Below are 17,614 nucleotides of genomic sequence, written 5' to 3' on the forward strand. Positions count from 1 at the left end.
GCTCAACTAATGCTATTAGCACCACACTTTGTTGATCTTGTGACTAATATATACTTTTTAAAGTAATTTGAACAAAAATTCATTAGATAAATAATTTTACCCATCATGTAAATTTGACAGATCCCCATCTGCAGGAAGTGGGCAGTGGAAAATAAGGGGAAACAGCTATTTCCCTGTTCTTGCCCTCTTCCATTCTCCTGGTGTAGGCTTATGGTTACTGGGTTAGGTGAATTTTTGGTTTGAAGCAGTTAACCTGTTCTTGCCTGCTTTAAGTACTTAGTCCCCTGGTCCCCTGAGTTCTATAGGCAGCTTTTAGGCTGGTGTGGAAATTCAAGTGTTGTGTGTTTTTCTCCAGTGCAAGTGCAGAATCAGATGAACCTCCAGTTCCTTCAGGAAATCCATTGTCCTTCAAAATTTCCAAACAAGCCAGCTAATCAACACTTCTCATAGTGAGTAAGAGCATTTGCTTAGGCATGGGTGACCCCACTGCCCAGGTGACTTATAGTCTCTGACATTCTTGAATGCTTGCACATACTCAGTCTCCTAATATGGCCCCAAAGCTGCAGCTTTCTTTTTGTGAACAGAAAAGCTTGTTTAGATGCCAAAAATATTTCTGCCCAGAGTGTAAAAAATCCCTGGTTTTCAGCCCTTCACTAAGTAGTGGAACTGTCCAGGTTTGTTCAGGCTTTTCTCCTTGAGGCACTTAACATATATCACAGAAACCTGAAACTTTATCTTCCACTTTTCTCCAAATTTACAAACAAGCCTACTCTGACAGACTGTATCACAACTACAAACCTTGCAGTTTTGGAAGATTAACTGAGAAACCCCACAGAGCCTGCTAACATCCTATAATTGACTGAGGGAACACTTCTAAGGAGCAGTATAAGGAACTCCCTCCCCTCCAGACTCTCCGCATTGGCTGTTTGCTTTTGAAAAGGTTTTTTTTTCGGGAAGGGAAGCGTGCAGGGGGTGGGAAGGAGAATGAAGCCTTGACTGCACTTTTCACTGCTTTCAGAAGGAAAATCTCAGCTGTATTCATGCAGGCTGTTCCTGTTTTGTCACTTGTCTGGATTGTTTGCCTCTGCTTGGAAGAATTAAAGCATTTTCAGTAATCTTATTGCATGAGAGGGCAATTAGACATTTCGTAATCCTATCACCCCTGTGCTGAAATTACCATGCCCAGTTAGCAGTAATTCTGCTTCTAAGAACAGAGTGAGCAGCAGCACAGCATGAATTATTTAACTCGATGCTGTGCTTCCTGTTTTCAAGTCACTGGAATAATACTGGCACCACAGACAGTAATTATCCCCAGCACAGAGTAGAAACAGTTAATGGAACCTGCCTTTTAAATCAATATTATTAATTCAAGGAAAGAAACAGCATGTACCATCTGACGCCTATGGAGTTTTGATCTGGGCTTGATGTCACGCTGAAGTAAGGGGTTACCATGGAGATTGGAGCTTGTGTCTGCGTATCCCTCCGTGCCAGGGAGCTGTGAGGAGTGTTTTTGGAGAGGAAGTACCCATCTGTAGTCAATCACTATTGTTCTGGCAGAGCCACATGCCAGCCTCGCTGCAGCCCTCCGAACTGCGTCACGACACAGCAGTGTCAGTCCCTCTGAATAAAGACTCCCTGTTGAACCGTATTTATCCACCCTGCCATTTTCACTGTCAGTTGATTATCTGCTTGTATTTTCTGGCTGTGTTAATGTAGTCTCTTAGCACTGTTATCCTAGGATCCCTACAGCTTGATACCTCGCAGCTCTGGATGGATCTTCTTGTGTTTCCTTGCTTTCTTTGTCACCCTCTTCACTTAATCAAGGGAAAGCACCCATACTACATCAGCCACTTTGCTTGTTTTCTTTACTCTTAGATGCAGACGACCTTGAAAGCCTGAATGTGCTTTCTCCCTTGTACAAATTCCTAGCAACCCAAACCCGCTTGTAATAGATCCTTTTATTAAATTATCATTATTAATTACCAGCATATGTTTTGGAGCAAAGACTGGCAGTTTGGCACAGTCCACCATGATTATTGAATATACCTGTTTATTAACCAATTAAGCAATGGGCTAGTGTGCCAGTGGTATATGAAATCAGGGCATTATTACTAGCTGGAAGATGTCAGACAAAATTACTTCTGTTATCTGAAGACAATGCAATGAGACATCTTTCTGAATACCAGGTGGAGTTTGTGTTCTTATTTTATTTTCCTCCTTAAGTACAATAGTCAAAATAACAGCTGATAAATTTCTGCCAGAAATTCTGTAAAGTGACTGTCTCGAATACTATGCAAGCATAAATCAATTATGATGGAAAAAGAAGATTTATTTAACTATTTTCCCCTTTATTTTACTTCTCTTCACCCTCATTTTTCTCTTCTCTATCTCTATTTTGTTTATTTCTTATGTCAAGTAAAGATGGATTTGAGCTGTCCAGGGTTCTCATTGAAAGTGATGCAATAGGTTTTCAGAACAGCCATTGTATGTATCCTCTTCTGCTATCATTCTTGGAAATGACTGAACAAAACATCACAATGAATCAGCTATAAGCAGAGACCTGGCATGAAAAACTGCAGGAAAAACAATCAAAGTTTAATAAATTCAAATAGCAATAAACATTTTGATTGTGAGGAATGTGCCTGCCAGGGCTGCTGGGTTCTTACCTGGCCGCTGAATATTGTCTACGTACACCAGTGGTAGGTCGATTAGCACTTGAGTACTCCCAGCCTGGGTACAGGTGTAGCATTCAAACCTCAGCCTGCATTGTATGCTAACTTTCCTAATTGCGCGGTGAATGCAGTTTCATATTTGCAATCTGCCCTACTGCTACAAGCAACACAAACATTTCTTTAGTTCTGCGTGGCATGGTTCAGGCAGGGCTGCTGTGGAATTGTGATTGCCAGCTGCAGGGATGCACAGGAAAAGAACAACTTTCCCTCACTACCAGCCCTTCCAACATGTTTTATTTATATCTCTTCCATTCCAGCTGGCATGCACCCTGGCAGCTCTGGGATCTCTGACCCTGAACTAAACTGCTGCAGGGCTGATCAGGAGACGTGACAGGTACTTGGGGAAGCTGAACTGCTCAGCAAATGCTCTAACTTTACTGACACTATGAATTTTAGAAGTCTGAAAGGGATATTTCTGAACACTTATCAGTTCTATAAGCAAAATGGTTTTAGATTTCCAAAATAACTGTCATATTGTGTGATTTTTCCTTTTAATTGTGAGGTTTGCTGTGTTGTGAGGGTTGACCAATGATTTTTGAGCTTTTTAATAGCCAGTTGGGATGAAGAGTCCAGCCACACCTACACAAACAAAGCTAATTTGAAAACAGACCAGCAGTATGTCTAAGCTAAGCAAGGAAACACAAACTTTCACTTCTGAAAGTGAGTGGTAAGTTCAATTCCTAGTTGTGGAGGAAAAAAAGAAAGCATTACTCTTCAGCTGAAAACCTCTGGTGGTTGGAAATCATGTAAGGTTAACAAGGAAATAAACAATATTTGGAGAGATGGATGAATGTATTTTAAAGTATACTTAAACTATCCACCAGATATGCATAGAAATTGGCATATTCTCACAGAACATGTAAATGTTACTGAATTTTCGTTTTGACAAGGCTTTCATTAGAAAGCATTTAGACAGGCTTACTTCTGTACAAGGCTGGGAATTTTTCACCTTGTTTACTGAAAATCCTAGCATGTCAGCTACAAGAGACCTTGGACTATTTGTTTTTTTTTTTAATAATTGCTCAGAGTGACCACCTGACCCCTGAGTTATCTGGGGTTTATTGGATCTCCAGCTTTAATGCGACCAGCCAAGGGGGGAATCCAACTCTCTCTGGGCAATTAATAAATAATTCTGGTAACCAAAGTGACATTTTTGATAAAGCAGGACATATACAGGTAAAAGTCACATAGGAATCTAGACAAGGGTACCTCATCCTTGAAATCAGGTGTTCTCACATTTGAGCCACATTCATGGATTTAAATTAAATATGTTCCTCTTGTACAAGAGATGATAAATTGCACATGGAGGAAACTTTTATTTCCCCAGCCTGAATTATTGAGTTTTTTGCTCTTCTACTCTACAAAATACCACCATGAAAGACATACAACTGCTGAATATAATTGTAATTATTTTTTTTCTAATTCTGATTTTTTTTTCTAGTCACTGCTGTCTGCTATACAGCAGGGAACTAAGATTTTTCTGAAGGAGTCTGTATGAAGGCTAAAAAGCATATATGTTAGTATTGGTCAACAATTTTGAGACACTGAGGTGTGAAGCAACTTTCTGATTGCTTTTTCAGAAATTTGACATCGGAATTCTTCTAGAGTAATACAAAAGATTTGAGCCCTTTTGTAATCCTACATCCTGTAAGTTCAAGAACTATGGAGTAAAAAATGCTCTCTAATAAAAAATGTCCCTACCTTTGTTGGAAAGCTTTTCTATTTCAATATTTCCAAATAAATTTTAAAAAAGGGGAATTTCAATTAATGTAAATACTTTCTTTTATGAGCATTACCAGTTTGTTTATTAATTTTATTTTTAGAAAGTTAATATTTTTAAAGATATGGATAACTCTTTAATTTTATATTATAAACATAGCAAAGTCTTGAAGCTTTTCTCCAAACTTAAAATTAATGAAGAATATAAATATATTACTTTTTTTCTTTGTTTTTACTATTTTTTTCAGTTCATTTGTATTCTTTAGCATCTTTTCAATGCACTCAAAAGGACACATTCAACCTCTGTCAGCAGTCATGGCCTATTTTATGTTCTGAAAAGTCTTGCCAGAATGGCCCCCTCAAGCAACACATGGCCCAATTTATTTATGACAGTGCCAAAAAAACTATTTCCAGGATGTTTGTAGGTCAAGAGCTCCTCTGAAATAGAGAATGCCTTAAAGATCTCTTGCTCTGTGTATTATTGAGAGTGTGTGTGTTGCACTCATGCCCCGAGGCCACAATCAAAACCAAGGAAGTTGAGGAAGAATGAAAGAATGAAGATCTTTCTTGCATTTTGAGACTCTCCTCATAGCTTTATCCATCTATGTACTGTCATCTCCTCTAAGTCATCAGTTTACCATTCAAACAATTTTCTTTTTAAAAATCTCCTTTCATTAGCCTCCTATTTCTGGGTTTTTACCTGACAGCTGTCTCGAGACACCTATTTTACCATAGTGGTTACATCCATTAAAAGAATGCTTAAAATGGATGATTCATGACTTGTCTTTTTATATTCCTTCGTCTTTTACATGCACACAAAATTGTATATGATGTGAATTAAGTATCTCAGCGACTTCTCAGGCTTTAAAAAAGATTTCAAGATGACATTTTTTAGGAGGTCTTTGGGAAGGGAGGTGCTGCTCTGTGTACAGAGCTGCAAGGCACTTAGGGAAGTGGAGCAGTGTTCAACAGTCCTAGTGAAAAAGCCCAGCAGATGAACTGCTTGTAATAAGATCCACCTAATTCTGTTCCTTTGTTTAGCCATCTCGCCAAGTTGTCCTGAACATTCCTTCTGGTTTGACCTTTCCTTCAGTCATGCAGTGAAATCATTCTGGGTGACTAAGACCTGCCCTCCTGCACTGAGACATTTTACAGGGAAAGTGGAGAATTTGTAAGCAAAGCACTGAGAGTATAAGAAGGATCTAGTGGTAGTGAATTTTTCAGGTTTTACTTTTTGTAGGAAATAGAGGTTTCCCCATTTTTAAACAAATCCATAGAAATCATAGTGCATATACTGCAAAAATTCAAAATTGTGAAAAAAGCCTATTTATAAGTATGTAATACTTGCCAGTGTTTGTGAGATATGATGGTATTTCTACTTGCTACCCCAAATTTTAAAAATGTGATGATATCTAATAATGAATACAGGAGGAATTGGTCATGCTTATTCTTTTTGATAAACACATTGCAAGGAATAATGTAACAAAACCAAACTTTTAGGTTCTATAGTGGAACAAAACAGAAGCGAAATTTTTCAGGCCTCCAGAATTCACATTACTCTTTCCTGTTTTGAAGAGGAAAGATGGGTCTGAAGGGACAACATGGTGAAGGGGAATATTTGATGTAATTTTGCGGAGTTAGAAGAGCGATTGGGCAATAGGAATTAATTTGTATTTGTCATGCTTTAGGGATAAGTTTTGCACAGGTTAGCTAACATCATGCTCTGTTCATTTCTTCTTTATACATCTTGTGGACTGTGATCCTTTAATTTATTTTTTCCTAGTGTAACATTTTGTCCACTTGGTTGGACTGGGATCCAATTACTTGTTGTGGCTGGAATTTGTGTTTCTAAAGTTTGATTCACTTGAAATCTTATGCTTATATTCTGAGTCGGCATAAGCAGGATGAAAAATGAGACTGCAGAGCACTGAGACCAGCAGAATTTTCAGCATCTGCATGCAATAATGTGATTTGACTGACTTGTATGGACCTGAGCCCAAAAATTAGCCCAAGAAAGGAATCATTTAGGCCATATTAGCTGACATGTGGAAGATGTCCCTACTATAAAAGTTATGCTGATTACAACAGGCAATCAGTTTTAGAAAAGCAGATAGGCTTATCTTGGTTTTGTGCCTCAGCTTATGTTCCTCCAGCCAGTTTCCATCCTACTGTATGTAAACCAGCTTGTACATCTTTAACAATCACATAAAATTGTTTAAGAAAAATATCCAAAATTCTATTCATCTTTACTGCATGGAGGTTTGGTTCATGAGCTTCTGAAGAGAGACAGAGAGAGAGAAAGCATACAAAGTGTACTGTATCTTCAGTACAATTCAGGTTACTACACAGAACCTCCTACTCACCACACTTTAGTGACTCACACATGCTAAGCATAATGAGTCCTCTGGTTTTGTGATGTGCTCTCATGCTAATTTTCTCATTTACAATTATAAATGTTACATTCACGTCAAAAAATTTGACAAAATCAAATTTCTAAAAATGCATAATGGAACTATTCTCACTCATTGTCAAATCAATTTTTTAAATTTTTTTGTACATTATTGTAGCGATATTACATTAACTTTGTACAGTATGTGCCATGATAAAATATTGGGAAAGATGCTATTAACTATATTTTTCAATGCTCTTTCTGTGTGATTAAGTTTCATATTACTGAATTTGAATAAAACATTGATCATAGAACTGTCAAAGGAAACTTCTACTAAAATCTTGTCTGAAAAAGATTCCTCTTCGATTACCCCTTATTATTCTTCTTTTCCCCCTTCTTTGGAGTTATATAAGAGATATCTTCCTGCCCTTTTTGATGTACTGTTCTTTCTTAGTATTCCAGGAAAATGAGATTATAAATTCACTTGTATCCAAAGACTGACCTCCATGTTAAAATGAAACCAGAGAGCTATAGAACATATATCACCTTCAATAACTTGCAGTGATGTACAGAGATATAGCTCTGTAGTTTAAAACCCTCCTCAACTCTATCTGCCAGGAGGTGCTTTTAGCTAATTTGTATTATGTGGGTAAATGCCCACCTACAAAACCAGCTAAGGTGCTGAGAAAGGCAGTGGTGTGCAAGCAGGGGGCAAAGTATTTTCTTGACTGTCTTTGAAGGATGATAAAATTCTGTTAGGGTAAATGGAAGTTTTGCACTGTTGTGTCTCAACAGTCTTCCTAAATGTTGCAGAATTCAAAGTCAAAATATTACAGCAGTGTAACAGAATGTAACAGTTTTGCAAACTTTAAGATACAATATTTTTTCAAGTTCAAGTTTTCAAAGAGCCCATGGGTCTATGACATGGAATGAAATGGTGTTCAAAGGTGACCATGGTTCCTGTGGCAGGCTGGTAGCACTGAAGTCAGAGTATTCTGTCCCCATGGCATGAAACCTCATAGAGAAACAGACATTCTGAGATGTTTAAAGTTATACAGCAAGTGATGCTTAGTTGCAGACTTGAGTAAAATTAATGAGAAAGTTCATTTTAATTTTGGAAAAGACATGAACTTGCTTTACCTGTGTCCAAATTCAAGATGGTACAAGCAAGTTCTGGTCTGAAGGGTCTGTGCTTGACCTGCTGTGATAAACTCTGGTGGGTGCATGGCAGAGTTTGCTTAGGAGTTTGTAAACCCCTGCAGTGATGAAGTGCCAGCAAAGCAAGCATGGGTGCAGGCACCAGACTGAAGATTTACAGCGCATTATGTAAGGCCAAGGCTCAAATACACAGTAGTCCCTTGACTGGGAGGAAAGATTTTTGGAGATAAGGGGTTTCCCTTCTTCAAACAAATACAGGAGACAAATAATAAAAGCTAAATCAGAGAAAACGAAACACCATGATATATCCTTAGGAGCATTTTGCAATAACCACTTTTTTCAGAGACTATTTGCACTCAGAAAAGACTTTGAATGAGCCTAAATAATTAATAAATCAAACATTATGTGTTCTGGTGCCTTTTTAAGAGTCTTCATGGTAATATCACCCAATGTGTTCTGCTGCTTGTTGTCTCTAAGAAGTCTTTCTGCTGTTTTTGGTCAGTAAATTATTTGTACTGAGGTTCTCAGATGCCCCACAACAGAGGCTAAGTCAATACTGGTAATGATTCATTGTGAAATAATGCTAGGTCTCTTGGACCCTCTCTCTACTTTTGCCTACCTGAAAATGGCTTCTCTTACTCTCAGAAAGTTGTTTTATTATCCACTGTACTCAGTAGAGAATCTGTTTTAAAAATATGTTAAACCATTAAAATAAGATTAATAGACCCAAGGAAGTATCTATACCTTTCTGTTGTCTGGAGAGGAAATTAGGCAACTAGCTTAGATTAGAAGCTGAAGGCAGGCTTCAAAAGTCTAAACATTTGTATTTGTGCAATTTCTTGCCTAGACTATTTCAGATGTCTGCAAAGCTGGTGAATATGATTGGTGGTGTAAATAGAATACAGAAGTAGCTAGAAATTGCTTGAACAATTCAAAAAGTTTTAGATATCCATGCTGAGACAGACTGAGACACTAAATTTACATGGGTACAGGACGGTAACTGCATGTGAGCCAGCTGTTTAAGTTTCTGCTGTAGTCAGTGAGGGTGCAACTCAGCTGCCTAACACACATTACCCGAGGTGCCCCAGGGTACACAGCATTGCCTCCAGTGCTGTGACCAAAGGGTGTGGGCAGCCCGATAGGCACCATGCCATGCCTGACAGCCTTCAGCTGGCATCCTGGACTTCTGAAGAATCTCAGATGATGCTAAACACCAAAGAGTATACAGAGATGAAGGTCAGATCTTGTCCATATTGTGGGCAGAAGTTAGAAAGTTATTATTATAATATCCCTGAAATAGTCACCCACTTTTGACCATCCCAGTAGCTCTCTGTACTGCCCTGGATCAGCTGGCTAGGTTAGGAAAGACACCTGGCTGCGTGTCTGCTCTGGAGCTGGAATCCACCCATAGCTGATGGAGGTCTGAGGTGAGGTGAGATGAGTCCCTTTCCCATCAGCCACGACAAGAATACGTGACAGGCAACTCTCCCACCCTCGTGTTAGCACTGTCATCCTCAGTTTGAAGAGGCTTGTCAGGCTGTTAGCAACAAGCTGTTTATTTAAAATGTCAGTTATGTAACTTAGGACTCTTTAAATAGTTTTTTCCTCATATTACAGTAAATTAACATAATTTAAGAATTACTCTCATTTCCCTTTTTATTCACTCTGAAGTTTACGTAGTTCTGATTTTTGCTAAGACATCAGTAAATACAATATTTTAAGCAGTCTGAAATTTCAGCAGCTACCTTTTCATTCAGTTTCCTTTTTTTTTGGCCTTGTTTCTCTTTCATGGGACAAATACAATGTTTGGCAAAACCAGATCGCTTATAATAATGCTATTGGCTATGCAACTTTGGGGAGAATTTTTTCTGCAATGTTCTCTATGTGAAAGAGCCTGGGCACCCACATGATTTCATAGATGAAAACCTAGCAGACTAGATGACAACACCCTCCTCCCCAGTCTGTCAGGTATTGAACTTTACATTGGATTAATTCCAAAGAGTAAAATCATGTGAAGTATAGCACTGGCACAAATCAATGGTACAATTCAGTTCATCTAAACACTAGTTAGCTCATATAGCCATACTCAGAAAACATTACTTTCATTAGAGTTGCTGGCATAGGGATTGTCATTGCTCTCATCCTAAATGTAAATTCAATGCGTTAATTGAGAATTTTATAAACATCAGTGGAGAGAATATATGCTCTTGATACCTGAGCACTTAGAGCAATGATAAAGGTGAAGTAGAGCAGTCATAATATCAAGCAGATGAATTCTCATTAAGACTAAAACTGCTTTTCCTTAGTTATGCCCCCATTCTTTCTCAGAAGTGTACCTTTAAAAGTCACTTCTGATTTAATCTGTTGAAATTCAACATATATGCACACAAAACCAGAGTACAGGTAAAAACTACAGAACAGATTTAGCTACACAGGGGCACAGAAAGAAACCTGACCTTTTAAATTTATATGTCTATTTACATGATTTGGAAGTGTATTTTTGTCTTCTCTGAAGAAAGGATGTGTAAGATGCAAGCAGCTCTCTTGGTTCCTTGATCTACTGTGGTAGTACTGATGTATGTGATTGGCAGTAGCAAATGAGACCCAAAAGCAAGGGGGAAGTGAGTTAAATTGTGGCTTATTAATTTCCTTCCTAAGGCACTGATGGACAAATGCAGACGCATGATACTCTGTGCTGTACTACACTGAAAAAAACAGCTCCTAAAGCATAACAGATTTATTTCTATAAACACTTGAATTTTGCTCTTTCCTAAGCGTATTGGTCTGTAAAATCCACTGCGGTGTGTGCAATAGTATTTGGTAAGAAGATGATGTTCTACAAAAGAAGCTTTTAATGTATGTATAAAATAGAGATATGGGAATATTTGCTGTAATCATTCTAAACCTGTCAAAAGGCTTGAATGATACCAGGATGGCAAAGGCAGTACAGGACCCATACTGTTTATGCATGTAAAGTGTGCTACAATTATCTCTGTGTACAAACATGTTTCAATAAATTTCCTATCATTTGTACACACAGACGTAAGCTGGACTCTCCTATTATAAAAGCTGTGAAGAAAAGTTCTTTTATATTTCATTCTGAAATTTCTTGATCATTATGATCAAGAGCAGTCTATGAAAGACTGTTAGAGCAGTCTATGAAAACTTACTCTGCTTGTAATAGGTTTGTTCTACTTCTGCTATACACTGTGGATACACAATAAGGAACATTTAAACTTTTAGACAAAACAGTCAAAGAGCTGATAGAGCAAAACCCATTTGTGAAAAACAACACACTGACCCCTAATATCTAAATTTAAAAAATAATTACATTTTATCTTCAAATTGCATGTTGAGAAAGGATGAGTGGAAGGAAAGAGACAAGGTAGTTTGAAGGGTTTTGTTCAGCAAAAATCAGAGCTAACTGCAGCATTGTGTGTCTCTGTATGTCAGATACCTTGGACAAAGGTTGTTGTAGAGAGTCTGGGCCTCATAAACTCTGTGCTCTGTAGTCATTAGCTTGCACTAAAGGTATTTGAGATCTAGTTCATATATACAGCCAGCTCAAGTCAAGCACCCCAAAAAATTTATTTTCAAATTACTAAGGTAACCCATTTCTTAATAACCACAGAGCATAATTTACACTAATTTTATTAATTTCTAAAATTACTTTTGAAACTGTATGTGGAAAAAACCTGAAAACTGTACAGGTAAAAAAGGATTAATGTTTTGCCTACTACTACTGCAGAATTTGAAATTTTACTCTTTCTTGCCCTCACAATACGAATTTGTCAGTTTTTAAGGATAATTATTATAGTGCTCAAAAGCAAGAAATGTGGGACAAGTAATATGATTTAATTTAGGAAATCTGAGATAACAATGGAATGATTTTCAGTCAAAGATGAAGGAGTAATATGAGTTACAGGTCAAAGAATGAAAGAGGTCTTAGCTAATAAACAGAAATCATCGGTGAAATCAGATTTACTTGGAGCTCTTAAAACTCAGTTTGCTCAAGAAGCATCCAGAAGACAAATGTGTATATAATTGCTCTTTGCAGCTATGTTTGACTCCTCTATATATAAGAGATTGTATTTCTTCTTCAATATTTGTCTTTTCATGAATTACCATTCCTGACCTGTTTGAACAAAAGGAAGGAAGGAAGGAAGGAAGGAAGGAAGGAAGGAAGGAAGGAAGGAAGGAAGGAAGGAAGGAAGGAAGGAAGGAAGGAAGGAAGGAAGGAAGGAAGGAAGGAAGGAAGGAAGGAAGGAAGGAAGGAAGGAAGGAAGGAAGGAAGGAAGGAAGGAAGGAAGGAAGGAAGGAAGGAAGGAAGGAAGGAAGGAAGGAAGGAAGGAAGGAAGGAAGGAAGGGTTTTCTCTTGTTCATTAAGGGATCAGTATTCTAAAACACTCTTCAGATACTTGCAAGGCATTATTGTGACTTATTGGATGTTATGCTGCTGGCCCTTCTGCTTTCTTTGATGTTTTACAGTCTTAATATGCTCTCTATTGTTTATGAAACTTACTTGTAACAGGTGATCACATTCAAAACCTGTTTGGTGCTATGACTGAAGGCTGTGTGTGTGTGTGTGTATGGAGATATGCACTGGGAATATTGCTTGTGAATATTAGTGCCTGCTATAATCACAGAGAAAAAATCTCTTTGGCTATCCCAGCCCCTGCCAATCTCTGTGCACTGACTGGTTTTAGCAGAGACCTAGCCCATTGCCTTTTCATTACTCTCCTAATCATACAGTGCTGAACATCAGTTTAAAAGAATTGAAAGGTGGTTTTAGAAAGCAGCAAAACCCAGGAAATAGTGTGTCACCTTTTTCAGTGACCAATATTTCCATATAAAATTTTGCTTTCAGCTGACAGTTTATGTCAGTTTTCATGTTTATCCAGAGATAAACATGAAAGTTTTTAATCGAATTGATTTCTGCATAAATGCAAACTTTCTCTTCTCCTCCCTCTCTCCCAGTACTGCTGAAGTGCTCTTTTGCACACTCAGTGAGTTCAGGAATTACTTTTCTGTATGCCCAATTTAGGCTCCTGTTTTTAAAAAACTTGACAAAGGAATGGCATATTGGTCTGTGTTCTCGCCTGGATTTTCTGGAAGCATACTTGCTGCTGCCATCACATCTTTCCAATACACATGAACTTGCTGTTAATGTGGAGAAGAAAGACAAATTACTCATCACAGAAGAAATAAGCACAAGTGGGCCTCAGAAAAGCTGGCTGCTATATTTAGCTTGTAATACTAATATTGGAACGTCATAGTCGTGCCCTCTTCCCTAATGGCAGCCCTGTGAGATTCTATCTGGATTTTATGATCTTATATGGAAAGTAATTCAGCTATTTGGGGAACTATGCTCTGTGCATACAAACAGTGAGACTACTTACGTCTGTTCTCTATGTTATCAGCACCATTAAAAAGTCACATCAGTTGGGAGGATATGCTGCTTTATAGTTTCTGCTTTTAATGTCTCTAAGGAAACCACTTTACTAACCCACACTTAACCATGCTTGCCACATCCACAATTTACAGGCAGGGCAAGGGGAAATAGTGCGTCAGAAATTCTGTACTTTATGTAAATGTGTCAGTAAATGAATCAGTATTAATCATCTTTATTTTTTTTTAAGTTGGAGACTCTGGTTTAGCAGAAGCCCTGCATTTATGTAGGTTTCCACAGGAGTGAACTGGTATGGAGGACCTGTGCCACAGGTCTGGTCAGATCTTTGAGGGGGGTTTTTCTGTTATTGAAGGCCATAAGGACTAGAAAGAACTGTGTTTTGGTAAGATAGACAAAGAATGTAGGGCAAAATGATGAAAGAGTCTAAGGTTAAAATGTGCATTAAAACCATTTGTGTTTTCTCCTTCTTCATTTTGTAGAAAGACTCCTTGTGTTTATGAAATTTAAGGGGAAGCATTTTTTAGAGTAGAAATTCATACCCTTGACAAGATGAAGAGAAATATTATTTTCACCTGAATCTACTTCTCCATGATTTATCAAGTGTCTTGAGGGACTACTCTTCAAAATGACAGTTTTTGTCCTGCACTGATAATTTTACATCTTTCAAATTTTTTTTAAGCTTAGACCATTTCAGGCCCAGCAGAATCTGACCACATTGAAACTGCCACGGGCATTTTTAGAATGTCCAGAATACAACATTTTGGACAACACTGTTGGGAGCTGGAGAAGTGGGAAGGGAGCTGGAGCTCCCTTAGTGATTCTGGCCTCCATGGTGCACTTCATTTTGGCAGCCCAAATTTAATAAAGGCAAAAGAGTCACTATTGTGCTGAAGAGAAGAGGATTTACTAATCTGTGATTCTATCTTTAGGAGTCCTGAGAGGTCTTATTTGAGAGAGATGGTATCATGTCCCTTCACAATGGGATATCAACTATGTCAGTTAAAACTTTTGGGTTTCTGACCTATTGGTCAGAGACATACTGGTCTTGAATTATGGTAAGTTTTCTATAAATATGTTTACCCAAAATGCTGTCTGCTCAAACACTTCAAGCATTCCTTCCAGAAGGAAGATGTAGAACTATATTGACAACCCAAGCCAAAAAGAATTTACAAACAGAGATTTTATGAAATTTTTTTTAAATCAAAGTTCAATTTATTTAAATAAATGTATAATTTTTTAAAATTTTAATTAAATTTATTTCTTTTTTTTCAGGAAAGGATAATATTTTATTTCAATATTTTAAAAATACTGAAGAGCAACGCATGTAGCCAAAGATGGATTGACATAAAATTTTCCTATGTAGGAAGAAAAATATCTTTGTTTCTGGCTATCATACAGTAGAAGTAGTGATAATAACTATGCATTGAAAGTAATCTGTCCTTTAAGCAAACATTTCAAACTGATGATAGAGAAAAAGTAATACAAGAGTTTAGGTAGGTTCCTTGGGTATGGTTAACATGAAACTTCCATTTTCAGGATGTATAGAAATATTACAGTAACATAAGAAAGAATATTGTGCAGGTAGAGATTACATCATAAGGATTTACAGCTGCAACCTAGCTTGAGTGTGCATTTATAGGTACAATAAACCCCTTAAAAATGCCTTTGTAGCATTTCATAGTTCCTGTATATAAAACCATAAAGCTGACATAATATTAAAAATATGACTCACAAACACATTTCTGAAAAAGAGTTAAATTGATTTCATTTGTGAAATATTATGTACTATAGGTATTCAGTCCCCATATAGTATATTTTAATATGCTTATGAAAGCCTACAGCTGAATGTAATTTAGTATGAATGATTATCTGTTTGAAATTTCGCTCGTTATTAGCCATTTCTCATTTGTTATTCCAGTCATACCCTCATGGAACCAAAAAATGCTGCAGTTCTTAGGTAAGCAGTCACAGCAAGATTCATTTTCAGCATGTGGGGAGAAAGTATGTCTTATGGGACAATCACGGATTATCAGGGTGATGAATGCATATTTGTAAACAGTTCTAATGCTTGCAGAAATAGGGAAAGGTTTCCTGAAAATCTGAGAACAAAAATGCTTGTAATCATGATAGTTGTTAGCTGTGCTATAGCTATTGTTTCAACCAGTTTCATATTTCAAGATGATTTTTACACTTTTTCTGCACTTTGAATGTACAAAGGCAATTTGGAAACTTCAAGGTCCTTGACGGATGGAGACTGCATTAGCTGCTTTCTCCAGGTCCTTCTTCTACTCTCCTAGGCATAAGACTGGACAATTTCAGTGCTCCAAAGTGAGACATTGTGCAAACTTGTTTATTTGGGGCTTAAAACAGATGTAAGCAGATAGAGGTTAGTGTGTTTTGCCTGGGACATGACATAGCCAATATGATTGTGTAATGCAGACCCTTTTTACAAGCAATAATATCACGGAAAACATGACACCATAAATTTTTAATTGAGCCCCATATCATTAAGCAGTAGAGTGAAAAAGTACATGCAGTATCCCTGCCCAGCTACTTGATGTTATCTGTCTGCCCTTTCACATGAGCCAGGAGGAGAACAAGAACATTAACAAATAGCTTCTATTCTCACATCTCGAAGCAGGGGAAGAATAACAAGTTGCGCAAATGGAAGAAGAAATATTAGACTTGTTGTTACACTTTTCCTTTTCCCTCTCTTCTGAAGTGTTATTAGTAACTGAGGTAAGTAAAAATGTTGTAAAGGTTTAGTGTCCTGTTACCAGTTAATTCCTATATCTTCCTCAGTTACTGAGATTTTACAACCAGCTATAAGGAGATTACTTTAAATCCTTTTCTGTTGCGATGAAGAATATTCTTAAAGGGACCCTGATAGGAGTTGCAGGTTCATATTTTGATTTGGAATTTTGTAATCTGGTAGAGAGTTGTGGTTTGTAGAGTCTTCTCAAAAATAATTACTCTTTTCAGATGTTGAAAATAAAACCCCAAACCCTGATGTTGTGTGTTGCTACTTTATGTTCCTTGCTCAGCAGAGAGAGGATTATTAAAATAGATGTCTTTCTATTTGTCCATACCACACTAACTTTGTTTATGTTAAAGACTTGTGACCTAGGACTAAAAAACCCCAAAATGTTGCAGTAAGACATTCAATGATTTCTCCAAAATAAGTAAGAATTGTTCTGCATTTACCAGCAGGATCTGCAGGACTCATCCTGCATCCCACCAGCTCTAAGAGTGTTTTAGTCACAAGCAAGTAAGAAACTCCATCGTCTCAGAGACTCCTGCTCACCATCAAAACCTGATGGAACCAGCTGAAGAATAGTGTTTTCAGATACTTTTTTAACAATTGGCTTCACATACTCATTATGACTCACTCTGATGACTACTATATGTAGAAATTAACACAAACACATAAATACATGCAAAAAATAATTTAACAGAGTTTTTAATAAGGAAATAAACAATCATTATAGCAATGGCCATCCTGTTTCTTGTCAAATAGATGCAGTGGAACTGACTTCTGACCTCACAAGACATATTTCACAGGTCCATGGCAACATATTGATATTTTCTTGTTTTATAAATAATTTATAAATGTCCACTAATAAACATGTACTTTTACTTTTATGTCTGTAAGACAGAACTATTGTGTGTAAAGTCTGCTTTTACCAGCCCTTGCCTCTGGCCCAAAATTAAATGCAATATGGCTCCTGCTGAAATTTCAGGCATGTCCATTTTTTAATTGTTTTATAATGCCATATGGCCAGAAATACTGAAATATGATACATTGTCATTTACTGACTTTAGGGAGCTCTTTCTCAATTTAATTAAAAAGGATAACTTGCTAATGCAAGTGCTGCTTATCACACATGAGAAGTCTAAAATGATAAATGAGTTACAAACGAAGCCCTTTGTGGAAGTTCAGACAAATTCTTTTGACTGAAGAGATGGGTTCTCATCTGCAAATATTTTGTGTTTCTACTTTTCTGACAGCCAGGGGTGAGCTTATATAGATAAACACAACCTTTTAGCTGCAGAAAAACCTGCTGGTAGCTTGCATTGGATTAAGATGGATTAGTGTCTCTTTACTTAAATTCCTATTGGCATTTTTTCAGTCGTGTACTTCACACTGGGAAAAAACGATAGTCATAGTTTGCATTTATTTGACTGAGGTTTTGTATTTTAAAAAAT

Source organism: Melospiza melodia, chromosome 4 (genome assembly GCF_035770615.1).
Source record: "Melospiza melodia melodia isolate bMelMel2 chromosome 4, bMelMel2.pri, whole genome shotgun sequence".
Classification (NCBI taxonomy): Eukaryota; Metazoa; Chordata; class Aves; order Passeriformes; family Passerellidae; genus Melospiza; species Melospiza melodia.